Source organism: Pleurodeles waltl, chromosome 10, assembly GCF_031143425.1.
Source record: "Pleurodeles waltl isolate 20211129_DDA chromosome 10, aPleWal1.hap1.20221129, whole genome shotgun sequence".
In the NCBI taxonomy this organism is placed as follows: Eukaryota; Metazoa; Chordata; class Amphibia; order Caudata; family Salamandridae; genus Pleurodeles; species Pleurodeles waltl.
In genome coordinates, this window is record NC_090449.1 from 598,710,153 (window position 1) to 598,738,128 (window position 27,976).

Sequence of the window (27,976 nt, forward strand, 5' to 3'; positions counted from 1 at the left end):
AAATCAGAACAAGAAAATTAGCTTTTTTATTATCAAGACTTGAATATATATAAGAGATGCTGGGGTAAAAATGTGGGACAAATTTAAAATAGCATATGGGAAACATCTGAGAGTAAAGTATACATAATTGAACAGTCAGTTTAAAAGAATCGCTGAACATTGCTGTAAAGCAGCTGCCTAATGGTTCCATGTTAGGCTTATGCTGCCGGTGCTGCCATCCCAGTCATCAACACTTTGTATTATTAGATGTTTAAACCATGCCTGTAGGAAGTTGGCTCTGTATGTACTATTTCAAAATAAGAAATAGCATGCACAGAGTCCAAGGGTTCCCCTTAGAGGTAAGATAGTGGCAAAAAGAGATAATTCTAATGCTCTATTTTGTGGTAGTGTGGTCGAGCAGTAGGCTTATCAGAGGGTAGTGTTAAGCATTTGTTGTACACACACAGGCAATAAATGAGGAACACACACTCAAAGACAATTCCAGGCCAATAGGTTTTTATATAGAAACATATATTTTCTTCGTTTATTTTATGAACCACAGGTTCAAGATTTACAAACAACACTTTAAATGAAAGGTATTTCACTTAGGTATCTTAGGAACTTTGAATCATCACAATAGCATGTACAGTTTTGGCAAAAATGGCAATAAGCTATTTTAAAAATGGACACAGTGCAAAAGTCAACAGGAGGTAAGAATTTGTTAGATTCACAGGTAAGTAAAGCACTTACAGGGTTCAAAGTTGGGTCCATGGTAGCCCACCTTTGGGGTTCAAGGCAACCCCAAAGTTACCACACCAGCAGCTCAGGGCCGGTCAGGTGCACAGGTCAAAGTGGTGCCCAAAACACATAGGCTTCAATGGAAATAGGGGTGCCCCAGTTCCAGTCTGCCAGCAGGTAAGTACCCGTGACTTCGGAGGGCAGACCAGGGGGGTTTTGTAGGGCACCAGGGGGGACACAAGCAGGCACAGAAAGTACACCCTCAGCGGCACAGGGGGGGCCGGGTACAGTGTGCAAACAGGCGTCGGGTTCGCAATAGGTTTCAATGGGAGACCTGGGGGTCTCTTCAGCGATGCAGGCAAGTGGGGGGGCTCCTCGGGGTAGCCACCACATAGGCTAGGAAGAGGGCCACCAAAGGAGTTTGGTTCCTTCAGGTCCTGGGGGCTGCGGGTGCAGTGTCTTTACCAGGCGTCGGGTTCCTTGAAGCAGGCAGTCGCGGTCAGGGGGAGGGTCTGGATTCCCTCTGCAGGTGTCGCTGTGGGGGATCAGGGGGGTCAACTCTGGCTACTCACGGGCTCGCAGTCGCCAGGGAGTCCTCCCTGTAGAGTTAGTTTTCCGCAGGTCGAGACGGGGGTGTCGGGTGCAGAGTGGAAAGTCTCACGCTTCCGTCAGGAAACGTCTGGTCTTTAAAAGTTGCTTCTTTGTTGCAAAGTTGCAGTTTCTGTGGAACAGGGCCGCTGTCCTCGGGAGTTTCTTGGTCCTTTTAAATGCAGGGTAGTCCTCTGAGGCTTCAGAGGTCGATGGCCCCTGGAGGGCGCGTTGCTGTTGCAGTTTTTCTCGAAGTGGGGAGACAGGCCGGTAGGGCTGGGGCCATAGCAGTTGGTGTCTCCGTCTTCTCTGCAGGGCTTCAGGTCAGCTGTCCTTCTTCATCTTCAGGTTGCAGGAATCTAATTTCCTAGGTTCTGGGGAGCCCCTAAATACTGAATTTAGGGGTGTGTTTAGGTCTGGGAGGGCAATAGCCAATGGCTACTGTCCTTGAGGGTGGCTACACCCTCCTTGTGCCTCCTCCCTGAGGGGAGGGGGACACATCCCTATTCTTATTGGGGGAATCCTCCAAAACCAAGATGGAGGATTTCTAAAGGCAGGGGTCACCTCAGCTCAGGACACCTTAGGGGCTGTCCTGACTGGTGGGTGACTCCTCCTTGTTTTTCTTATTATCTCCCCTGGACTTGCCGCCAAAAGTGGGGGCTGTGTCCAGGGGGCGGTCATCTCCACTAGCTGGAGTGCCTTGGGGCATTGTAACACGAAGCCTGAGCCTTTGAGGCTCACTGCTAGATGTTACAGTTCCTGCAGGGGGAGGTGTGAAGCACCTCCACCCAGAGCAGACTTTTGTTTCTGTCCTCAGAGAGCACAAAGGCCCTCATCACATGTGGTCAGAAACTCGTCTCTCAGCAGCAGGCTGGCACAGACCAGTCAGTCCTGCACTGAACAATTGGGTAAAATACAGGGGGCATCTCTAAGATGCCCTCTGTGTGCATTTTTTAATAAATCCAACACTGGCATCAGTGTGGGTTTAATATTCTGAGATGTTTGATACCAAGCTTCCCAGTATTCAGTGTAGCCATTATGGAGCTGTGGAGTTCGTTTTTGACAAACTCCGAGACCATATACTTAATATGGCCACAACTGTTCTTACAATGTCTAAGAATAGACTTAGACACTGTAGGGGCATATTGCTTATGCAGCTATGCCCTCACCTGTGGTATAGTGCACCCTGCCTTAGGGCTGTAAGGCCGGCTAGAGGGGCGACTTACCTATGCCACAGGCAGTATTTTGTGTGCATGGCATCCTGAGGGGGGTGCCATGTCGACTTTGCCTTTTTCTCCCCACCAACACACACAATCTGCAATGGCAGTGTACATGTGTTAGGTGAGGGGTCCCTTAGGGTGGCAAAACATATGCTGCAGCCCTTAGGGACCTTCCCTGGTCACAGGGCCCTTTGGTACAACTGGTACCTTTTACAAGGGACTTATCTGGGTGCCAGGGGTGTGCCAGTTGTGGAAACAATGGTACATTTTAGGTGAAAGAACACTGGTGCTGGGGCCTAGTTAGCAGGGTCCCAGCACTCTTCTCAGTCAAGTCAGCATCAGTATCAGGCAAAACGTGGGGGGTAACTGCAACAGGGAGCCATTTGCTTACAATGCCTATGACGTAAACTGTGATCTACAAATTCCTGAATACCTACATGGTTGACTTAAAAACGGAACCAGATGAAATTGCCATGCATGAGTTAGGCGAGTTGCTATTATTCAGCTGCACAACATTAAATATCTTTTTGTATCACGACCACAGGAGGAGTTGGTGCTTGCAGTAAACGCCGGGGTAAACCTCTGACCTCCACTGCAAGTAAGACAAGTGAAAGAGTTAACTGGCTGATCAGCAAGAAAATAGCCTAAACTGTGTTAGTTAGGGCCTCTGTGTTGACTGATGGACTGTGATTGGCTACTTAAAAACTCTGTGAATAGCTGGTCCAAGTATTCTGGGTAGTGAAGTTTTCTTTGCGGTCTTTAAAAACTGGTTGGCTGCTCTAAAAATAAAGAACATAACATTGTTTTTCATTGCAATGTTTTTTGTTGTTTGGAGAGTACTGCACTTGCAGTATGGAGAAACCGTATAATTGGCAACAATCAATATGTGTTTGTAATAACTTTTTTTCTTCACAGGATCTCTGCAGAAGTAAGTCGTTGAAAAAAAATGATAATAGTATTTTGTCCTGTATTATGTTTTTCTTTAAGTTGTTACGAAAAAAACCTTTATTTTCTTGCATACGAGTGAGTGCGATGAAGCTTTGCTTTTTAAAATCAGAATCTGTTTTTATGGTGCCACTTGTGAAGTCTGTTCATCTGCTAAATAAATATATGTTGATACTCTGAGTAAGGAACGGCCTGCATTCTTTTATTGGCATATGCATTTTTGTTTATTTTATTTTACCTTGATATGTTTGTGTCTAGTCATTTGTTCATATGCATGCTACATGCTTCCATAACGTTGCGATAGAGCACACATGTAGAGTCCTAGTACGGAGTTACACATATGACCGGAGTATGAGATTAGTGATCCCAGAAAAGGGGTAGTTCTTAGGGGGTTCATGTGGGTGGCATAGTTGATATTATGGATGTTATTGGTACGCGAAATAGCAGACCAATTAGATTTCCTTCGACTCTAGGCAAGTCATATACTTGGTTGTATTTAATGGTTGATGGTGGAACGGATATATACTAAGAAAGTGATGTATTAATGTGTTATAATTTATAAATATAGTGTATCTGTGACACCTTGGTCTAAGTAATTGATGTGTCAAAAGCCAACAGAAGATAATGTTCATGATGTTGTTTAAATATAAAATGAATTGATCATATTGCATGAGTGATATTTATGAGTTAGTAATGGAAACTTCATCCCACTGTATTATTATTATTCATGGTGTTCAAACCAACCAAATTCTTTTTTTATTTTTATTATTTAAATTGCATATCAAGCATAGAGCAAATAGCAGTTCATACTAAAGTCATGGATCAATGTCAAACAAAGTCAACCAATTTCTTAGCACATGTACTTTCAGTCCATTAGGAAAGCGTTGAGTTATCAACATTACCTGGATGCTGTTCAGCTTTCCCTTTGAAAATCCAATGCCCTGATTTCTGTTGTAGGGCTAAGTCTCTGTTAGCTGCTCTTTTACGAGTATTGACATAGTCCGAGAGAATCCATACACAATTTCTCTGGTGTGATCCTTGGTACGCGCACTTGCCATGTAGTATCCAGAATACTGGTTCATATTGGCTCTTTGATCTTCTAGCATGTGTACTTTGAAGATACTGTTACCACTTATATATTTTCTTGGTATTTGTGTAGGTTTATCACATTTGTGGAGAGGCAGTTGAATTCGGTCTGTTCACTTCAAATGTTGAATTTAGTAAGAAGAAGAAGAAACGCAAGGTGGCTGGTGTGCCAGGTCCTGTCAGTGTCATTTTTTTTTTGTTTAAATGGAAGTGACCTGCGAAGATCTTGAGGTTGGGTAGTTCGTTGTCTGTGTCCATATGGGTTTTGTCTCTGTTGAATACTTTTGATGTTTGAATCTGTTGTAGGCTGTGCCAGTAAATTCTCGAAATTGCCTAGAATAGTGCACCACTCCTACTATGATATTCTCGAATCAGTGTGATTTTTTATTCACTTTATATATTGTTCTTCTTTTATGCTTTCAAAAGGTTACTTCTTTCTGTTTGAGATTAATTTTACAACATATTTTTTCTTGTATCTGTTCTTTATTAGATGGTGTTTACCTGGCTTAGTTAGACTCCAACAACACTATGAGAACCAGTCAGATTTCCTTAATGTGTGTTATAGATGTAAGCAGACACAGATATTCATACACACAATTTCATTTTATTGTATAATTGTAAGGTCTGTGCAATTTTCAAAGTGTTAGCTGCATAACTGTTCTTCAAAGCATCTTGTAGGTATCAATGACTTCCCCCGTACAACCTGAAGGCTAGTTTAAACATATCCCAAGCACATGTTTTTCAAGTACTTTATGAAGTCGGGGACTAGAATATTGGTATAGAGCACCTGCTAGAACAAAGACTATCTGCATATATTCTCCATGACAGTTGTATCCTATGCATTACTAGCCTTTCTCGTGCATATGAGAATGAGGGATTACAGGCCATCGAGACTGACCAGATATTCTTACAGGTATGCACATGCTTTGTTTCAAAATTCAAAGTAAGTGTTACACGATCTACCATGACTCACGGCTGGAACCTATCAGCACATAGCATGAAAATGTGAGTATACAGTCTGTTTTGCACTACATCTACCATGCTATCTTCGAGGATGACTTTTGCAAGCAGCCAGTCATTGTGTGACCAGACTGTGTGAAATTTAGTACTTGCTCCTCCTCCTCACTAGAAGAGTTGGCAAAGGCTGTCTGTCAGCACCTGCACCTATACGCTGTTGGGTATTTGACCACTGTAACTAAAGCAGCAAATCATGCAAAATTACAGAGACTGCTTCCTTCTGACGAGTAACCCAATTACAAAACTATGGCCCAGATTTATAAAAAGTGGTGCTGCACCTAGTGCAGCGCCACTTTTCTTGCGCCCGTTAGCGCCCCTCTAACACTACCATGTGTGCGCCATATTTAAAATACGGCACACCATGGCGGTAGTCAGGGGGACTAGCGTCATAATTCTTTACACTAGTCCAGCGCTTTGCAGGACTAGCATCAAAGATTTGAACGTTAAGCCTGCAAAGCACCCAGAGGCCCATTGAACACAATGGGAGCCTCTTTTTAATGCAAGCTTTGTGCCACTTTGTAAGTCCGCCCAGCGGTTTTGCCCTTCCAACGCCGCATTAACGTAAAAAAAAATTATGCTAATGTGGCATTGGAATGGCGGTAGGCCACCATAAATCTGGGCCTATGTATACAAAAAGGGATGTTTACCTCTTGCTTTGCTTGAACCTATCAGTGAAAAATGGGTGTAATGAGGCTGCTGAAGCCTCTGGACTACTTTCGAGGAAGGGCTAAGAGCTGTTTATGGTCTCACCCTTACAAGGTCAGTTATATTATGATGAACCCGGGAGGACTGGACCATGCTTTGAACCCCCCAAACATCCTGCTACTTTGCTGGATTCTGAAAGAGGCATAGACGTGCATGGGACACTTAACCACAGCAACCAGTGCGGCTTAAAACACCCCCCAAAATATCAGAGTTTAGCATATTTCCCCATAAACAACACGGGCGCACCCTACAGTCACACACAACACACACGAAATTCTGGGTGTATCAATAACCAGAGCTTTAGCTCCCCAAAGCCCATATAAGATTGTGGCTCTCCCAATATCGCGGTGTCAGGTTTGGGGCGCAAAAAAATCAAAAACGTCATCATCATAGAAAGATGTGCCATATTGTGAAATATTTGTGGATCGAAAGTGGGCATGAACTAAGAGTAGCGTAATAGGTTTATATTTTATAGTCTGGAAGTCATGCCTTCTACCAGGCAGCAGAACTCAGAACAGAAGCTTGACAGTGGATTTACCATCTGTCACTTTTACTACCAAGGGTTTTGATGGGTATAAGGATTCGCCTCAGCACTCAGGCTCATCTGTTTAGTGGTTACTATTGTTTTGTAAAAACGTGTAGCCTTGCTGCAGGACTGAGTATTGCAGTTGTCAGAACCAGCCTTATACCCTGGTACACACAGATATTTGCCTGGGGTGACAAGTACTAGTGGCTCAGCAAAAATCTTTTCATCCTGGCCTTGTGGCATTATTACAAAGTGAATTTACTGTGTTTTTTTAAGTTTTCACTTGCTAACCTCAATTAGTCTTTTCAATGTGAAACAAATTAATGTTATTTTGAGTAAGTGAAAATTCATCTGAACGTGTGATACATTTAATTGCATTTGTTACGAAAATGTATTCCTGAATCAGTCAATAGGCTCGTTCAAAGCATTAATAAATCCATAGCATAACTACACATCACATTCACCATGCCACAAATATTTTTCCCTGCTATCCTAGCTAGATGAGTGGAACACATAGTTCATAATATTATAACAGTGTATATCTTCTTTAAAATATCAGCTTTCATTTTTTTGTGACAAACTTGCTGAGTCATTAGTTTCAGTTTAAGCTGTATTTATCTTATCTTGAAAGTACAGTTCAGTGTCATATGCAACTCTTTATAGTTTCAGGCTCATCAGTGGTATAGCAAGGCTGTTTTGTGGTCTGTAGGGGTCATAAGGATAACGTCTTGTTAGTGTATTCTTGGTAGCCTGTCATCTGATCTGGATGCAAGATCAAGCAATAAGTGCCCAACTCAGTGTTATTGTTTCCTTGCAAGCTTGTCAGCTTTTCACAAATATAACTTGCCAACCTCACCCTCTGCCATTACCAATTTAAGAAGGTCGGGCCTCCATACAACAATGCTGGGTGCTCGTAAAGACCTTCAATTCATTGCATTTTATCTTTTAGTCAGCAACATTGCCAAACATTGCCAAATCTAAGAACTTGTTTTGAGACTGGGCATCAATCCCAACAGATATAAGTTGAGTTTACATATTTAATGTTTGTTTGTCAGTTCCGCTTCTGGTTGGATTCCTTTCAGTAAAGGTATGCTGCCTTCCTTAGCTTCAGAGGCACTAGAATTGTATTCTGATTCTTGCGTGGCCCTCTCTGTATCAATGAGACCAGTTGGGCATGGTAAGAAAGTAAATGTAGATGCAGTTGCTACCACTACCCCTGGTCTTTGTTCGGTTGCATATTAGTGGGTTTGTCTGCTATCCCATGCGTTAATCTATTCTGCCATCTTCTGTGTTGTGATCTGGGAACCTGGTTGGTTGTTTTTCATTGGATGTTCCCCAGCACTCGGTCCAACTCCATGGTTCTTTTGGGTCAGTGAATAAGACAGATTTGCCTTTATTCAAGATCTCCAATTTTGCTGGAAACATCAACATATTACGTAGTTATGGCTTGTTTGGTTTTACTTTCACAACTCAGAACGAGACACTTTATTGCTGTACTGTCCCTGTGAAATTCAGCAACTGAAGAACTTTGGTGTTTTCAGTTACGATTGGCCCAGAACTTCAAGTGGGCTGCAGAAGCAGGTATTGGTTTTGGTAGTTCAATAACTTTGCAACCACGATTCTGGGCAGCATTCCGGCCATCGCAGGGGGCACCCTGTGCTTCCTTTTGAAAAAGCTTGATAGACCAATTGGAGCTAGTTTTCTTCTTAACAATTTCTTGATCTTGTTCTGACCCCCTACTTGCCTTAGGATGTTCATTACTGTCGCCCTTCAATATCTTCTGTTCGGCATTCCAAATATCGAATCATTCCCTGCGTGAATTCAGTGTGGTTTCTCATCTTTTTCATGGCAGGAGTCAGTTCAAGTAGTTGGAATTAAGTTTCAGTGAACCTTTTGGATTGCTTTTTGTAATTGGTTAGTGAGAGACCAAAGAGACCACCTTGATTTGAAAGACCTTAATGGTATATTGGCTTGCAAATAAAATAGAGTCCAATTTCTTGCATGGATCTCTGTTACTTATATGGTAGAAGAGAACGCCCAGGGCGCAGAGGTCCACTGCACATCTTTTCCCCAGGACATCAATGTCAAGGACGGCTGAGATACGCTTCTGTTTGGGATTTCCCCTGCTAGTGGCAGCTTATGTGTGCGCAGTTCTCAGAGGACCGGCACTTCTTTGGTAAAACCAAATCCTAATGTGTGTCATAACATGCACACCTAACGGTATGGTGTTCTGCTGGTCAGGAGCACTCCACAGGGGCCAGCATTGGCTAGGGTTCCACACGTTTCAGCCTTGTGATTCTAGGCCTCTTCAGGACTTTCGTTAAGGGCATGTGCTTTAAAGGAGAAATTGAAAAAGAACAATCACAGGGTCATATACACTCATATTTTCGTGAAAATAAATCTATGTGTAGTCTTAGAAAAGTGAGCCAAAGAAGCACACATGCATGATAAAGTGTCATGCAGTAGTGGCATAGAATGAGTGATGTTAAAATAAACTGTGTTAATGCAAAGATTTAAAAACTCGGGGATGCAGTACAATAGGCATAACATTAAATTGTAACTTCACATGAGGGTTCTAGTAGACCGTAGCACCAAAGAGTGTGAGGGACCCAATATGGCAAAAAAATAGGACGTGACTAGACCCAAGCATGTTCAAGTGCAACAGAGCCAGAGTGATGTACCGTGTAATGTCTGAAATGGGTGCTTACCATTGGCTGCAATAAATGCCAGATGGATACAATGGTACTCAGGGTGCATATGATGCCACGAGGCGCAGCGGTGAGTACAAAGGAACAAATACTGAGTGGAATAAAATTGAGGGAAGGACCATTAAAATCAAGGTACACTAGAAAGAAATAGAGTAAATTCAAGCAGCTTTCCACTTGCCCCTCGGACTGAAGGAACACATTTTGTAAAATGCCCTCTGAAATTATGACAGTATAGATAACCCCAAATAATCACTGTTTCTAAACTCAATGCCATGTACACATTTCAGAAATACACACAGTTCCTTCCTATCACTTCTTCATTCATTTGATTTTACTATTTGTATTGCTGCATGGTTGAGACATGATGAAAAATTGTTATAAGCTGCAGCTCAGTTGTGGGCTCTGGGTTTGCCATGCTTTTTGAAAACCTTCATAGCTGTGTGACCAGAAGAGTCTTACAGACGTAATTATGTATTGTTTTTGTGAATCGGCCATCATAACTAAAAATTACAGAGGAAAACATTGTCACTAATTGCTATTTTCTGGTACTCATTTTCATTATTTTTTATTTCAACGTTTAGTTTCTTTGGAAAAGTGTTGTGGAATCTACATAAATGATCCCTTATATATTCTGAATTGTTTCTGCTTTTCAGAAATGTATAGCTTTTTGGATCACCCATGTGTTTTACACCTGTTTCTAGCACAAACTGTAAGTAGGTTGAAACCTCAATAATTAGGAAAAGTAGATTACCTCTTAGAAAAATACATAAAACTGTGGTAACAATGTGTTTGATACAACCCTTCGTGTTCCTGAAAGATTTGAAGATGGTGATCCTGGTAAAGCAAACCTTTAATTTGTACCATTTGAAAAAAAACAAACAGGCTTTCTTGCAGAGCAGGTTTTTCTAATTTTTGCCAAAAACACAAACTTTAGCTATGTTTGACTCTTTTTTTTATTCCATCCAGGGAAAACTACAATCCCTGGGTGCCTATAGAACCCTCAGAATGTTGGCAAAAGGACACATATTTGGCAGAGATATCTTTTGTGGACAACACATTATAAAGGTGTAAGCATGAAAACCCCCAAACATCTAAGAAAAGGACTTAACATTGGGGGGGGGGTGCCTAGGAGTCAAGAAATTAAGGATTTCCAGAATCATCTATTGGGGAAACAATCATTGTTTTGCCTATAAAGTTGAGGGACCAGTTTCAAAGTTAGTTTTAATAATTGCTGGGTCTTAGACCCAGGCTACGCACCTCAAAGCACTAGTCAGTGTCAGACTGGTCTGCATGGCAATCCGGAAGTGCCCCAACAGACTGGTCTGAGAGGTCAGTGTGTGGGCCAGTTTGTTGGCTGTTTGTGGACCTCTTTTACAGTCTCTGGGATGGTTTCTACTGTCAATTTAGAGAATATAAAAACAAACTTTGCCAGTAGCAAGCTCAAATTCATGCTGTTTTATATATATTGTATAACACTTACACAGCATATCTTTACAAGTTCAAAACTGTCAATTTGCAAAGATGGGCTACTTTTTTAGCTATCTAAATCACTAATTGTGCCCATGTTTTTTGGTGCCTGGGCCTATTTTGTGTCCCAGTCTGGCCCTTGTGGCAGACCTGGATATTTATTGATCATCTGGACCCCCAGCACGTTGAAGCTCCAACTTCTGACACACCTCTCACAGATAACTCTGTGGATCATCCTCAGTGCAGGTGCAGTATCAGTGTTGTGACGCAGCGGCACCTCACCTAGTTCCACCAAAGCATCAAGTCAGGAGACTCTCCAGGCAGGCAGCCCGGGCACAATTTTGTCAACAGGCCACGTGCTGTCTTCACTGACAGTTGCTCGCAAACACCTACCTCTAAAGTTTTGTCGCTTTTCACAAGCCGGATATGGGTTGTTTTAGAAATTGGGTCTCTAACGGGCAGAGGAATGCAACCTGTCCAAGAGGGACCACAATCCTATCCTGGGTAAGTCAAATACACACTCTAAATTAACCTTTGCTCACCCCCCTGGTAACTTCACACAGAGCAGTCAGGCTTAACTTAAGAGGCAATGTGTAAAGTATTTGTGCAACACTTAATTACAGTAACACAGCGAGAGCCTCCACAAAAAGACTCAATACCTGTTTAGAAAAATAGAGAATATTTATCTGAATCCAATCAGCAGAAGTTGAGGTATGAATTTTTAAAGATCAAATGTGAAAACTGTGTTTAGAAGTCAATAGCGGTTAAAAGGTTACTGAGGTTGCAAGGGACCAAGGCAGATCCAAAATCCAGGCCAACCATGATGGAGCTAGGCCAGCTTCAGAACCCATGCAGTGTCCACTGAACAGTACTTTTTATTGAGCAATGCGTCAACGGTGAGCAGACAATGTTTGAATATTTTTACAGCTCTCTGGGCACTGCATCGTCGTTGAGCTCTGTAGAGGTGGATGAAATGTGTTGTGGGCAGGCCGCGCAGAGCCTCATCGTTGGGCTGCACAGAAGGTGAATCCACTGTCATTGGGTAGCCGCTGCACAGCCATCAGTGATACAATGCCTAATCTTTTTTGCTGCCTTCAGGGGCAATGCATCGCTTTTTGAAGTTTGGAACAGGCAGAGGCACAGAATGGTTAAAGTAAGAAAATGCAAACTTTCTAAAAGTGGTATTTTCAGACTAACAATTTAAAATCTGACTTCACCATAAATTGGGATTTTAAATTATGAGTCCAGGGACACCAAACTCCATATGTCTACCTCGTCCCAACTTGAAATTACACTTAAAAGGTGTTTATGTTAATCCCAATGTTATCCTATGGGAGTGATAGGCCTTTCATTACAAAAAAATGAATTTAAGAGTTTTTCACTATCTGGACATGTTAAACTTAAAAGTACATGCCCAACGTTTTAAATACAGTGCACCCTACCCTTGGTGCTAACTAGGGCCTACCTAAGGGGTGACTTACATGTAATAAAACGGGAGGTTTGGGCCGGGCCAGTGGGTACACTTGCCAGTCGAAATAGCAGGGTAGCACAATCAGTGCGGCAGTCCTACTAGTAGCATTTAATTTACAGCCCTGGACACATATAGTGCACTGAACTAGGGACCTACAAGTAAATTTAATATGCCAGTTTTGAAGAAGCCAATGTTACCATGTTTAGAGTATAGAGCACCTGCACTTCAGCACAGGTCAGCAGTGGTTAATTGCCCAGAATCCTAAAACCAACAAAAACAAGGTCAGAAAATGAGGAGGAGGAAGGCAAAAGTTTGGGGCAGACCCTGCAGAAAGGGCCATTCCCAACAGTTGTGTTCTTATTGATTCTTATGGTAGCTGTCAGTTAGGGATTGGGAGCATGCAGGGGGAGCATGCCGTGCCCACTTGGACGCTTTATAATTACATACGCAGTCTACTGGCTTGACACGAGGAGTGACCTCAACCGATCGCTCCTCACTTTATATAAAACCTTGGGCTGTGCCTAGCCCTCAGGATGACTAGGGTGCAACAAAGTATAGTAGATGACGGGTGGCATTCTATGTCCCTTCTAATTTTTATTATTAACTAAACATAATCCAATTGTTTATTCCGTACACACATAATCTCACAGTCTCTGACTTGATGCTGGGTTGGGGTGAAGACCATTCCGTTGCCTTCGGCTTTCTCCATCTCACCTCCCAGTCGTTAGGGTGACAATGTGAGATTGTTCTGTGCTCACTTCGGATGGATGGAGTAATGGTGACCTCTGGGGTGCCTTCTGAGTGCTGCTGGGCACCGCTGCCTCAAAGGTGATTCCTTCGTCCTCTCTCTCTTGGGTCTCTTCCCTGTCCCCAACCGGGGCCTCTTTCATTTTAACCAGGACACATTGCGGGCAATAGTAGTGTGGTCTCACCGGACAATGACCATAGCCCCTTGGATGCCCACAACTTTCCAAACCCCTTTCTCAAAAGGTGTGTGAAACTTCCACTCTGGGTGGCGGTCTCGCATTATGACAGTGTCTCCTTCTCTCTTGAGCAGCCTGTATATCCAGCGTAGCAGGTTGCCACTGAGGCCTTGTTAGGATGCTGACTCTATTAGCCCTTTGCATCAATAAGTCCATCAGTGCACAGTTTGTCCTGCTGGGAGGAGTTTGACAGTATGCTTGCAAGAACCTGTGGAGGCAACACTTCAAGTCTTTATCGTTGTCCACACCTATGTGGAGCACTCTATTCAGTGTATACATGAAGTGCTCTACCTTGCAGTTGGCCTGGGGCCACTGAGGGAGGTCACATTTTAGTGTTTGATGTTCAGTGATCACAGATAGTCCTTGAATTCATGCCTCTGGAATGGGGGTCCGCTGTCTGTTTTCATCTTGTCCGGGAACCCCAGCATAAGCGAACACCTTCTCCAATGCTGGCTTTACCTTGGAAGACGCAGTGGATTGTACAACTTCAACCACCGGGTACTTGGTATGGAAGTCTATCATACAGTGAGCCGACCATCCAAGAAACTCCCAAAGTCCGTTCTCATCTGGGACCACGGCTGCAGATATAGTTCCTCCATAATGATCGGTGCCGTTGGTGGGTCCCCGCTCATTATCGCGCATGAATGGCAACCCACACTTTTTCATCCACCAAGATGTCCATGCTGGAGAACCACACCTTCTCTCTCAATCTGACCTTGGTTTTTACCACCCCATGTTGCCCTGATGATCTAAATCAACAACTCTGGCTCGGAGGATCTGGGGACTTACAAAATGTCTTCCTCTGAATAGCAGGCCTTCCTCACTGGTGCCCAGTACGTCTCTTACTTTCCAAAGCTGGCTCATTGTTCTTTGTTTGATGTCTGTCAGTGATCTGGATCCATCCAGGATCTTGCACCAGTGTTGCCTCAGGAGTGCTTCCTGGACTTTAGACAGGCTCACATCAGAAAGGGTTGCCCGTGCCTTCTGTGATGGATATCGGCCTTCAACATGCATTTTGTACCACCATCCTTACAAACCCCTCTGCCTCTTTGTGCTCTTTGGCCGTGTCAGGCCTGAATTCTCCTTGCGGATGTTGCGACAGGTAAACTGCCGGTTGTAGACCTCAGTGCGGTGCAAGGCACAGAACGGGTAGGGTTGCAGCTGCACTGGCCACCACTTGATGCGGGGTGTGTTGAGATGTTCTTGCAAATAGTACAACAACGGCTTATAGTCGGTGAAGACCTAGAACTGTTGCCCATGAGGTATATGTGAAAATGGCAGCCAGCTCACCTGAAAGCCAATGCATCATGCTCTATTTGTGCCTAACTTGTCTCTGTGTCTGATTATGCTCCGCTGGGTACGCAACCGGAATCCAAGACCCTTCACTCCTTTCCTGTAGCAGGGCAGCTACTAGCCCCATCTGCCTTACATTAACCACTAGTTCTGTCTGGCACTTCGGATAGCATTATGCCATGGTAGCATCCACCAATAGTGTCTCTTTCACTTGGCTGAAGGCCAAATCAGCATGTGAGCTCCATTCCCACTGGACGTTGGCTCTCATCAATATTCTAAGTGGCTCGGACAGTGTGGCTATGTTCAGGAGGAATCAGCCACCTTATGTAGTCATGCCAAGAAAGCTCTGCACTTCAGTGGCATTTGGGGGGATGGACGTCGATATTCTTACCTCCACTTTCTTTGGGTTGACTCGCAGTCCTTCCCTTGAGAATATGTACCTGAAGAACCCTACACAGTTTTCATAGAAAGTGCATTTTTTTCAATGGAGCTTTAACCCACAGTCTGCCAGTCGTTGGTGTGTGGCTCTGAGCCTCACGTGGTGTTCCTTTAGAGTATTAGAGAATATCAAGATGTAATCTGTTATATATTTAGGATGCCCACTAAGTCAGGGAGGGTTTTGTGAATGGTGTTCTGAAACACCTCTTCTGCCGATGATATCCCAAAATTTAATCTCCAATACCATTGAAGACCTATGTGGGTTGAGAAGTTTGTGATATACTGACTGCCAAGTTCTAGTTCCAGCTGATGGTACCCAGCATTTAAATCCAGTTTAGAGAACCACTGGGCTCCGTTCAGGTCCGTCACAATGTCATCTGCCATGGGGCTAATGTGTCGCTCCCTCCAATGTCTTTATTGAGGAGTCACATATCCATGCACAGTCAGATTGCTCCTGGTTGTTTGGGTTTTGGTGCGATTACAAGGGGTGACACCCATGGTGTTGGGCTGGTGACCATCTCAATTACCCTTTGCTGTTCCAGGTTCTACCGTTCTTTTTCCACTAGAGGCCGTAGGTGGAATGGGACCCTCCTGTGCTGAAGTGCTGTGAGTCTCACAGTTTCATCGATGTATTAGCCTCCCAAGCTCCTTGAACAATTGAGGGAACTCCAGCATGATAGTGACAGCGTGGGACTCATGGATCTGTCGTGCAAAGAAAACAAGCGCCAGATCTTCTCCTGTGGGGCATCCTAGCAGCATGCCAGTGTCTCCTTCTGCGATGTGATATTGGTCTTACATTGATCTTTCTTCACTCAATACCACTGCTTCCACAACACCCTTAAAGTGCAATGGCCCTATGCCTCCATATGTGTAGATTCTCGCTCTCATGGGTGCTAGTTTGGGGCGAGTCACCAACCTCCTAAACTGCAGCGCCTCCATTACCTCAGCAGAGGCCCCTGTGTCGATTAGGGCCCTCACAAATCCACCTCTGATTTTCACCATGCACATCAGTGGTGCCCTCTTCCAGTTGCCCTCTCTCCCGGCAAAGGAGACTGTGAATACCTCATTGTTATCCTCCTCATCGACTACATACGCCCTCTGAATGCCTCCTGTTGATGGTCCTTCCGCCTCATCCTCCTCTATTGAGAAGTGCCACAGAGCAGCTCTCATCTTGTCTCTGTCTACTGATCGCTGGCATTAGACCTGACATCCTTAGGGTGGTCTTACCCCAGACTTTTGCTGTATCTTTTTGTTGGCATTAGGACTCAGCACTTTACCACTGCTAACCAGTGTTAAAGTGCATATGCTTCTCCTCTAAACATGGTAACATTGGTGTATCAACAACTGACATATTTAATTTACTTGTAAGTCCCTTGTAAAGTGGTATACCATGTACCCAGGGCCTGTAAATTAAATGCTACTAATAGGCCTGCAGCACTGATTGTACAACCCACTGAAGTAGCCCTGAAAACATGTCTCAGGCCTGCCACTGCAGGGCCTGTGTTTGCAGTTTCACTGCCACTTCGGCTTAGCATTTGTAGCTTCTTGCCATGTCTTAAAATCCCCTTTTGTTAGATATAAGTCACTCCTAAGTAGCCCATGGGGCAGGGTGCCATGTCAGTAAAAGACAGGACATGTACTTTTAAGTTTTGCATGTCCTGATTGTAAAAATCTCCCAAATTTGTTTTCTACTACTGTGAGGCCTACTTCTCTCAAAGGCCAGCAATAGGAATTCCTTAATATACTTTTAAGATGTAATTCCTGATCAGAAAGGAGTAGCTGCATCATGTTTCATTTCATTGGAATGGTAATGATAAATCCTCTTCACTGGTGAAGTTGGATTTAATATTACTATTTTAGAAATGCCACTTTTAAAAAGTGGGCCTTTCTCTGGTCTTACTGCTCTGTGTGCCTGACAGCCTGTCTCCAGTACATGTCTTGACTCAGCTTAGTGACAGCTACATCTGTGCATTCCTTCCAGACAGCCACAACACAGGACACTCAACTACATATGCCGCCGTGCTCCTCTTCTGATGGTGTCCCAGCAGTCCTTAGACACCAGCACAGGTTCCCCCACACAATCCTGTTGTTGCTCTCATGCTATATCTACCATGAGAGATGCACCAGGATTGGGTTGAGCGGCTTGGACACTATGTTGGAGTCTGTGCAGTTTCTCCAACCCAGCTGTGCAACACAGCTGGGTTGGAGAAACCTAAGCGATTATGTTTATTTGGCCGGCCTAAGATGGCCGGCCAAACTGACCTGCGCACTTAGTGCACTCACTCCACTCCTCCTGCCCCCCATCCTCCCATTGCCCAGCCCCAACCCTCCCTTCACACGCTGACTCAGCTGAGCCAGCCACTGAAAAATAAAACAAAATATTGTTTTATTTTTCAGCTGCTGGCTCTTAGCCAGTGGGGCGACACTCCTTCACCATTGTGAAGATGCCTCCATAGTGAAGCCGGTTTGGGATGAAAGGAGGATCTGTTCACTTCAAGGAGCTCCTTTGGAAGTCACCTCCACTTGAAAGGCACTTTTGGGTATAAGTACTTGGGCTCTGACCCTGGCAAATCAATACACTACTGGGTTTGGAAAGAACTTTGCTGGAGTAAAAACTGCTGTGCTGTCAGGATTGCCACTTTGTCTGGACTCACTGTTTTAAGGAACTGCTTCTCTGCTTTGCAGAGCTGGCTGGCTGCCTGCTGATCTCTGCCCTCCGGGGGCAAGGACTGGACCCATCTTGCTGATCCCAGGGTGACTCCGAAGACTTGCTGGCTTGCCTCCTGTTCTTCTGCAGTGTCAGGGACATCAAAGACTGCCTGCAACACTCCTGGTGCTGTTGGACTCTGCCAGCTGTGAGTCCTACCCTTCTCTGAAGTGCCCCATCCAGTCCTCGGGCCTCAGAAGTGGGTTCTGCAGCTGATTTCCACAAAACTCAACGCATTCTTTCGAGTGTGTGAGAAATTCTGCCACATTGCTCTTTTGACGCAGAGGCTGCTCAACGACAGTAGACTCACAGCTTGCATGGCTGGACGATGATGCTCTGCGTGGCTCTATGATGATTGACTACATTCACTTCAATGGAATTTGACGTTGACGTGAGTCCCGACTATGAGACTTGGTGCTGACACATCTACCTGACTGTGCAGATCGAAACCAACACACCATGCCCTTGACGTTGACGCTTTGCTCCATCAAAGGTACTGTTTCAGGGCACCCTGCATGGGTTCTGTAGCCAGCATGCCCTCCATCGCGGTTGCCTGAACTTTGGATCTGCACCGGTCCCTCACAACCTCAAGTAACCTTTTGACCGCTAGTGACTTCTAAGCGCTATTTTACATTTAATCTTTACAAATTCATATCACGTAACACCCGGGATAAGAGGCCGTGCCAGCCGGCCACACAGCAACAGAAGATGGTCACCGTTGGCCCATCGTTGACCGTTGACGCAGGAGCAAGTGCTGGGACAGCGCAGTCTCGAGGCACAAGAGTGGCGTCCTCAAGAGAAGATGCGGAGGAAGAGGATGATGACCCTCCAGTTAGGGAGCGGTCCACCAATAAGATCCCGGAACAGACCGGCGAGAGGTCTACCAGAAGAGTGGATCAAGGACTCAGCCTGCGAGAGGCTGCAACAGAGCAAGATGCACCGGCAGAGGTGCAGCGATAGGTCCATGTGACGCAGCATGCGACCCGTGGCACGATGCCACATCGACGACGAAGAGCAGGATGCACCGGCAGAGGTGCAGAGGAAAGTTCATGTGACGCAGCATGCAACCTGTGGCACAATTCCACACCAAGGAGGAGAGAGCGTGGCACGATGCCACACCAACAAAAAGGACGAGAAGAAGAGAAGAGTGTGACAGACCGGTCACACCACAGATCGACTCCATCACAGGTGCGCAAGCGGAAGGAAGAAGAGCGACACTACTGAGGACTCGTGCGAGCAGATAAGAAGGTATCCATCAGCACAAGACAGCCACCGGGTGAGCAGACGTTACTGAAGACAGCTACGCGGGTGGACTCCCACGCTTCTCAGTGAGACCGTCCTGCCACTTGTCACCAGCTGCTTGGCTGCGATGGCATCCCTGTCGCCAACTGCACAAGCCAGGCAAGATCAGCCAGTGGCCACAAAGTCCCTCAAGTGATCCTTTCACCGGCGAAGACACCACCACCACCTCTTTGATCTGCAGAATGATGAAAAAAAGATCATCATCTTGATGAGGTGCATCACCCAACCACCGAAGGAGCACAGCACCACCCGGGTGAAGCCAGAGTCAGCAACAAGAACCGACCCTGACCAGGCATCTCTAGCAACGTGGAAACTAACCACCTGAACACCTGCCATGAGCCCCGTGAACCAGACACCTGCTGGTGAGAGCAGACCAGACCATTTGGACCATCCACCCTTGGGGTTGCACAAGACTTGGACATGGCCCTGTTGGGAGTTCAGTGTGACTCCTTTGGCACAGCCTACGTTGGCCCGCACAGCCCACGCAGTCCTGTGGCAATCCAGGGGCAAGGGCCTCCAGGGAAAGCCAGTGAGAGAGGAATCTCGCCACAAGAGATGCATCTGAGGCAGCTCCACGACAGGCATCGGGAAGCACAGAGGTCACATACAGAGACTGGTCATCCAAAGACTGTTGCACTATGGCCAGACCACCTGAATCCTGATGGCCTGAGCAGACTGACCCTGCGTCAACCACCCTCGTGGCTCCATGTTTGATTAGGATGAGGTCCTGTAGGCTCTTCCCTAGCGACGTTTTCACTTGGCCTGTGATAGGCCGGCACAGTCCACACAGTCCCGTGGCAGCCTGCCAAAGGACCTCGAGGAGACTCCTGTTCGATGGAGTTCTGGCACAAGAGGGAAGCCTGCCGCCGCTGGACATCCAGATACACCAGGTTGTCACGTCATCTGCAACCTTAGGAAGTGTGCCATCCCCAGAGTCGGAATGCCTTTCAGAACTGTGTACAGTGGACTCCAGATGCACCCGCATCAGAAGTTGTACATAGTCTTTGACAACTTGAGCCCAGACCACACCGACAATCCCCAGTGAACTGTGAGGTTGTGGACAACCGACTGAAGTATCCGGATGTCATCTGCACTGCTGTTCGTGTCCAGCTCAGTCTAGTTGAACAATGGAGGCGTGCTGTGATGCCGCGTGCCCAGCTGCACTTGTTCCATGCCGCAGGTCAGACGGACCACCTGAAGAGACTCCGTATATATTTTCTGTCTTTGTTTCTCTCCCACAGGTTGGACTTTGTTGTGTTGTTCCTCAATATAGTTTGGGAGGGATGTAGTGTCCTGCTGGACACGTTCTAGTGTTCCACCAGCCGTTCGGCTGAGGGCTGGCTTTACACACACCCCCACACCCATCCAACACAGGCATCACCAGTCAGGTGACCCTGCCAATAAAAACAAGGTCAGAAAATGAGGAGGAGGAAGGCAAAAGTTTGGGGCAGACCCTGCAGAAAGGGCCATTCCCAACAGTTGTGTTCTTATTGATTCTTATGGTAGCTGTCAGTTAGGGATTGGGAGCATGCAGGGGGAGCATGCCGTGCCCACTTGGACGCTTTATAATTACATACGCAGTCTACTGGCTTGACACGAGGAGTGACCTCAACCGATCGCTCCTCACTTTATATAAAACCTTGGGCTGTGCCTAGCCCTCAGGATGACTAGGGTGCAACAAAGTATAGTAGATGACGGGTGGCATTCTATGTCCCTTCTAATTTTTATTATTAACTAAACATAATCCAATTGTTTATTCCGTACACACATAATCTCACAGTCTCTGACTTGATGCTGGGTTGGGGTGAAGACCATTCCGTTGCCTTCGGCTTTCTCCATCTCACCTCCCAGTCGTTAGGGTGACAATGTGAGATTGTTCTGTGCTCACTTCGGATGGATGGAGTAATGGTGACCTCTGGGGTGCCTTCAGAGTGCTGCTGGGCACCGCTGCCTCAAAGGTGATTCCTTCGTCCTCTCTCTCTTGGGTCTCTTCCCTGTCCCCAACCGGGGCCTCTTTCATTTTAACCAGGACACATTGCGGGCAATAGTAGTGTGGTCTCACCGGACAATGACCATAGCCCCTTGGATGCCCACAACTTTCCAAACCCCTTTCTCAAAAGGTGTGTGAAACTTCCACTCTGGGTGGCGGTCTCGCATTATGACAGTGTCTCCTTCTCTCTTGAGCAGCCTGTATATCCAGCGTAGCAGGTTGCCACTGAGGCCTTGTTAGGATGCTGACTCTATTAGCCCTTTGCATCAATAAGTCCATCAGTGCACAGTTTGTCCTGCTGGGAGGAGTTTGACAGTATGCTTGCAAGAACCTGTGGAGGCAACACTTCAAGTCTTTATCGTTGTCCACACCTATGTGGAGCACTCTATTCAGTGTATACATGAAGTGCTCTACCTTGCAGTTGGCCTGGGGCCACTGAGGGAGGTCACATTTTAGTGTTTGATGTTCAGTGATCACAGATAGTCCTTGAATTCATGCCTCTGGAATGGGGGTCCGCTGTCTGTTTTCATCTTGTCCGGGAACCCCAGCATAAGCGAACACCTTCTCCAATGCTGGCTTTACCTTGGAAGACGCAGTGGATTGTACAACTTCAACCACCGGGTACTTGGTATGGAAGTCTATCATACAGTGAGCCGACCATCCAAGAAACTCCCAAAGTCCGTTCTCATCTGGGACCACGGCTGCAGATATAGTTCCTCCATAATGATCGGTGCCGTTGGTGGGTCCCCGCTCATTATCGCGCATGAATGGCAACCCACACTTTTTCATCCACCAAGATGTCCATGCTGGAGAACCACACCTTCTCTCTCAATCTGACCTTGGTTTTTACCACCCCATGTTGCCCTGATGATCTAAATCAACAACTCTGGCTCGGAGGATCTGGGGACTTACAAAATGTCTTCCTCTGAATAGCAGGCCTTCCTCACTGGTGCCCAGTACGTCTCTTACTTTCCAAAGCTGGCTCATTGTTCTTTGTTTGATGTCTGTCAGTGATCTGGATCCATCCAGGATCTTGCACCAGTGTTGCCTCAGGAGTGCTTCCTGGACTTTAGACAGGCTCACATCAGAAAGGGTTGCCCGTGCCTTCTGTGATGGATATCGGCCTTCAACATGCATTTTGTACCACCATCCTTACAAACCCCTCTGCCTCTTTGTGCTCTTTGGCCGTGTCAGGCCTGAATTCTCCTTGCGGATGTTGCGACAGGTAAACTGCCGGTTGTAGACCTCAGTGCGGTGCAAGGCACAGAACGGGTAGGGTTGCAGCTGCACTGGCCACCACTTGATGCGGGGTGTGTTGAGATGTTCTTGCAAATAGTACAACAACGGCTTATAGTCGGTGAAGACCTAGAACTGTTGCCCATGAGGTATATGTGAAAATGGCAGCCAGCTCACCTGAAAGCCAATGCATCATGCTCTATTTGTGCCTAACTTGTCTCTGTGTCTGATTATGCTCCGCTGGGTACGCAACCGGAATCCAAGACCCTTCACTCCTTTCCTGTAGCAGGGCAGCTACTAGCCCCATCTGCCTTACATTAACCACTAGTTCTGTCTGGCACTTCGGATAGCATTATGCATTGGTAGCATCCACCAATAGTGTCTCTTTCACTTGGCTGAAGGCCAAATCAGCATGTGAGCTCCATTCCCACTGGACGTTGGCTCTCATCAATATTCTAAGTGGCTCGGACAGTGTGGCTATGTTCAGGAGGAATCAGCCACCTTATGTAGTCATGCCAAGAAAGCTCTGCACTTCAGTGGCATTTGGGGGGATGGACGTCGATATTCTTACCTCCACTTTCTTTGGGTTGACTCGCAGTCCTTCCCTTGAGAATATGTACCTGAAGAACCCTACACAGTTTTCATAGAAAGTGCATTTTTTTCAATGGAGCTTTAACCCACAGTCTGCCAGTCGTTGGTGTGTGGCTCTGAGCCTCACGTGGTGTTCCTTTAGAGTATTAGAGAATATCAAGATGTAATCTGTTATATATTTAGGATGCCCACTTAGTCAGGGAGGGTTTTGTGAATGGTGTTCTGAAACACCTCTTCTGCCGATGATATCCCAAAATTTAATCTCCAATACCATTGAAGACCTATGTGGGTTGAGAAGTTTGTGATATACTGACTGCCAAGTTCTAGTTCCAGCTGATGGTACCCAGCATTTAAATCCAGTTTAGAGAACCACTGGGCTCCGTTCAGGTCCGTCACAATGTCATCTGCCATGGGGCTAATGTGTCGCTCCCTCCAATGTCTTTATTGAGGAGTCACATATCCATGCACAGTCAGATTGCTCCTGGTTGTTTGGGTTTTGGTGCGATTACAAGGGGTGACACCCATGGTGTTGGGCTGGTGACCATCTCAATTACCCTTTGCTGTTCCAGGTTCTACCGTTCTTTTTCCACTAGAGGCCGTAGGTGGAATGGGACCCTCCTGTGCTGAAGTGCTGTGAGTCTCACAGTTTCATCGATGTATTAGCCTCCCAAGCTCCTTGAACAATTGAGGGAACTCCAGCATGATAGTGACAGCGTGGGACTCATGGATCTGTCGTGCAAAGAAAACAAGCGCCAGATCTTCTCCTGTGGGGCATCCTAGCAGCATGCCAGTGTCTCCTTCTGCGATGTGATATTGGTCTTACATTGATCTTTCTTCACTCAATACCACTGCTTCCACAACACCCTTAAAGTGCAATGGCCCTATGCCTCCATATGTGTAGATTCTCGCTCTCATGGGTGCTAGTTTGGGGCGAGTCACCAACCTCCTAAACTGCAGCGCCTCCATTACCTCAGCAGAGGCCCCTGTGTCGATTAGGGCCCTCACAAATCCACCTCTGATTTTCACCATGCACATCAGTGGTGCCCTCTTCCAGTTGCCCTCTCTCCCGGCAAAGGAGACTGTGAATACCTCATTGTTATCCTCCTCATCGACTACATACGCCCTCTGAATGCCTCCTGTTGATGGTCCTTCCGCCTCATCCTCCTCTATTGAGAAGTGCCACAGAGCAGCTCTCATCTTGTCTCTGTCTACTGATCGCTGGCATTAGACCTGACATCCTTAGGGTGGTCTTACCCCAGACTTTTGCTGTATCTTTTTGTTGGCATTAGGACTCAGCACTTTACCACTGCTAACCAGTGTTAAAGTGCATATGCTTCTCCTCTAAACATGGTAACATTGGTGTATCAACAACTGACATATTTAATTTACTTGTAAGTCCCTTGTAAAGTGGTATACCATGTACCCAGGGCCTGTAAATTAAATGCTACTAGTAGGCCTGCAGCACTGATTGTACAACCCACTGAAGTAGCCCTGAAAACATGTCTCAGGCCTGCCACTGCAGGGCCTGTGTTTGCAGTTTCACTGCCACTTCGGCTTAGCATTTGTAGCTTCTTGCCATGTCTTAAAATCCCCTTTTGTTAGATATAAGTCACTCCTAAGTAGCCCATGGGGCAGGGTGCCATGTCAGTAAAAGACAGGACATGTACTTTTAAGTTTTGCATGTCCTGATTGTAAAAATCTCCCAAATTTGTTTTCTACTACTGTGAGGCCTACTTCTCTCAAAGGCCAGCAATAGGAATTCCTTAATATACTTTTAAGATGTAATTCCTGATCAGAAAGGAGTAGCTGCATCATGTTTCATTTCATTGGAATGGTAATGATAAATCCTCTTCACTGGTGAAGTTGGATTTAATATTACTATTTTAGAAATGCCACTTTTAAAAAGTGGGCCTTTCTCTGGTCTTACTGCTCTGTGTGCCTGACAGCCTGTCTCCAGTACATGTCTTGACTCAGCTTAGTGACAGCTACATCTGTGCATTCCTTCCAGACAGCCACAACACAGGACACTCAACTACATATGCCGCCGTGCTCCTCTTCTGATGGTGTCCCAGCAGTCCTTAGACACCAGCACAGGTTCCCCCACACAATCCTGTTGTTGCTCTCATGCTATATCTACCATGAGAGATGCACCAGGATTGGGTTGAGCGGCTTGGACACTATGTTGGAGTCTGTGCAGTTTCTCCAACCCAGCTGTGCAACACAGCTGGGTTGGAGAAACCTAAGCGATTATGTTTATTTGGCCGGCCTAAGATGGCCGGCCAAACTGACCTGCGCACTTAGTGCACTCACTCCACTCCTCCTGCCCCCCATCCTCCCATTGCCCAGCCCCAACCCTCCCTTCACACGCTGACTCAGCTGAGCCAGCCACTGAAAAATAAAACAAAATATTGTTTTATTTTTCAGCTGCTGGCTCTTAGCCAGTGGGGCGACACTCCTTCACCATTGTGAAGATGCCTCCATAGTGAAGCCGGTTTGGGATGAAAGGAGGATCTGTTCACTTCAAGGAGCTCCTTTGGAAGTCACCTCCACTTGAAAGGCACTTTTGGGTATAAGTACTTGGGCTCTGACCCTGGCAAATCAATACACTACTGGGTTTGGAAAGAACTTTGCTGGAGTAAAAACTGCTGTGCTGTCAGGATTGCCACTTTGTCTGGACTCACTGTTTTAAGGAACTGCTTCTCTGCTTTGCAGAGCTGGCTGGCTGCCTGCTGATCTCTGCCCTCCGGGGGCAAGGACTGGACCCATCTTGCTGATCCCAGGGTGACTCCGAAGACTTGCTGGCTTGCCTCCTGTTCTTCTGCAGTGTCAGGGACATCAAAGACTGCCTGCAACACTCCTGGTGCTGTTGGACTCTGCCAGCTGTGAGTCCTACCCTTCTCTGAAGTGCCCCATCCAGTCCTCGGGCCTCAGAAGTGGGTTCTGCAGCTGATTTCCACAAAACTCAACGCATTCTTTCGAGTGTGTGAGAAATTCTGCCACATTGCTCTTTTGACGCAGAGGCTGCTCAACGACAGTAGACTCACAGCTTGCATGGCTGGACGATGATGCTCTGCGTGGCTCTATGATGATTGACTACATTCACTTCAATGGAATTTGACGTTGACGTGAGTCCCGACTATGAGACTTGGTGCTGACACATCTACCTGACTGTGCAGATCGAAACCAACACACCATGCCCTTGACGTTGACGCTTTGCTCCATCAAAGGTACTGTTTCAGGGCACCCTGCATGGGTTCTGTAGCCAGCATGCCCTCCATCGCGGTTGCCTGAACTTTGGATCTGCACCGGTCCCTCACAACCTCAAGTAACCTTTTGACCGCTAGTGACTTCTAAGCGCTATTTTACATTTAATCTTTCAAATTCATATCACGTAACACCCGGGATAAGAGGCCGTGCCAGCCGGCCACACAGCAACAGAAGATGGTCACCGTTGGCCCATCGTTGACCGTTGACGCAGGAGCAAGTGCTGGGACAGCGCAGTCTCGAGGCACAAGAGTGGCGTCCTCAAGAGAAGATGCGGAGGAAGAGGATGATGACCCTCCAGTTAGGGAGCGGTCCACCAATAAGATCCCGGAACAGACCGGCGAGAGGTCTACCAGAAGAGTGGATCAAGGACTCAGCCTGCGAGAGGCTGCAACAGAGCAAGATGCACCGGCAGAGGTGCAGCGATAGGTCCATGTGACGCAGCATGCGACCCGTGGCACGATGCCACATCGACGACGAAGAGCAGGATGCACCGGCAGAGGTGCAGAGGAAAGTTCATGTGACGCAGCATGCAACCTGTGGCACAATTCCACACCAAGGAGGAGAGAGCGTGGCACGATGCCACACCAACAAAAAGGACGAGAAGAAGAGAAGAGTGTGACAGACCGGTCACACCACAGATCGACTCCATCACAGGTGCGCAAGCGGAAGGAAGAAGAGCGACACTACTGAGGACTCGTGCGAGCAGATAAGAAGGTATCCATCAGCACAAGACAGCCACCGGGTGAGCAGACGTTACTGAAGACAGCTACGCGGGTGGACTCCCACGCTTCTCAGTGAGACCGTCCTGCCACTTGTCACCAGCTGCTTGGCTGCGATGGCATCCCTGTCGCCAACTGCACAAGCCAGGCAAGATCAGCCAGTGGCCACAAAGTCCCTCAAGTGATCCTTTCACCGGCGAAGACACCACCACCACCTCTTTGATCTGCAGAATGATGAAAAAAAGATCATCATCTTGATGAGGTGCATCACCCAACCACCGAAGGAGCACAGCACCACCCGGGTGAAGCCAGAGTCAGCAACAAGAACCGACCCTGACCAGGCATCTCTAGCAACGTGGAAACTAACCACCTGAACACCTGCCATGAGCCCCGTGAACCAGACACCTGCTGGTGAGAGCAGACCAGACCATTTGGACCATCCACCCTTGGGGTTGCACAAGACTTGGACATGGCCCTGTTGGGAGTTCAGTGTGACTCCTTTGGCACAGCCTACGTTGGCCCGCACAGCCCACGCAGTCCTGTGGCAATCCAGGGGCAAGGGCCTCCAGGGAAAGCCAGTGAGAGAGGAATCTCGCCACAAGAGATGCATCTGAGGCAGCTCCACGACAGGCATCGGGAAGCACAGAGGTCACATACAGAGACTGGTCATCCAAAGACTGTTGCACTATGGCCAGACCACCTGAATCCTGATGGCCTGAGCAGACTGACCCTGCGTCAACCACCCTCGTGGCTCCATGTTTGATTAGGATGAGGTCCTGTAGGCTCTTCCCTAGCGACGTTTTCACTTGGCCTGTGATAGGCCGGCACAGTCCACACAGTCCCGTGGCAGCCTGCCAAAGGACCTCGAGGAGACTCCTGTTCGATGGAGTTCTGGCACAAGAGGGAAGCCTGCCGCCGCTGGACATCCAGATACACCAGGTTGTCACGTCATCTGCAACCTTAGGAAGTGTGCCATCCCCAGAGTCGGAATGCCTTTCAG

General features: G+C 46.7%; 1 long non-coding RNA gene across 1 annotated transcript in view; it reads right to left on the minus strand.

Annotated features, from left to right (window-relative positions):
- Window positions 1-4,218: 4,218 nt before the first annotated feature.
- The window catches only part of LOC138261737 (uncharacterized), a 62,455-nt gene continuing 38,697 nt past the window's right edge, over window positions 4,219-27,976 (minus strand). The window contains exons 3-4 of the long non-coding RNA XR_011199143.1: window positions 9,513-9,603; window positions 4,219-9,137 (exon numbers count right to left, since the gene is read on the minus strand). This is a non-coding gene — a long non-coding RNA (uncharacterized lncRNA). The remainder of the gene's footprint in view (window positions 9,138-9,512; window positions 9,604-27,976) is intronic.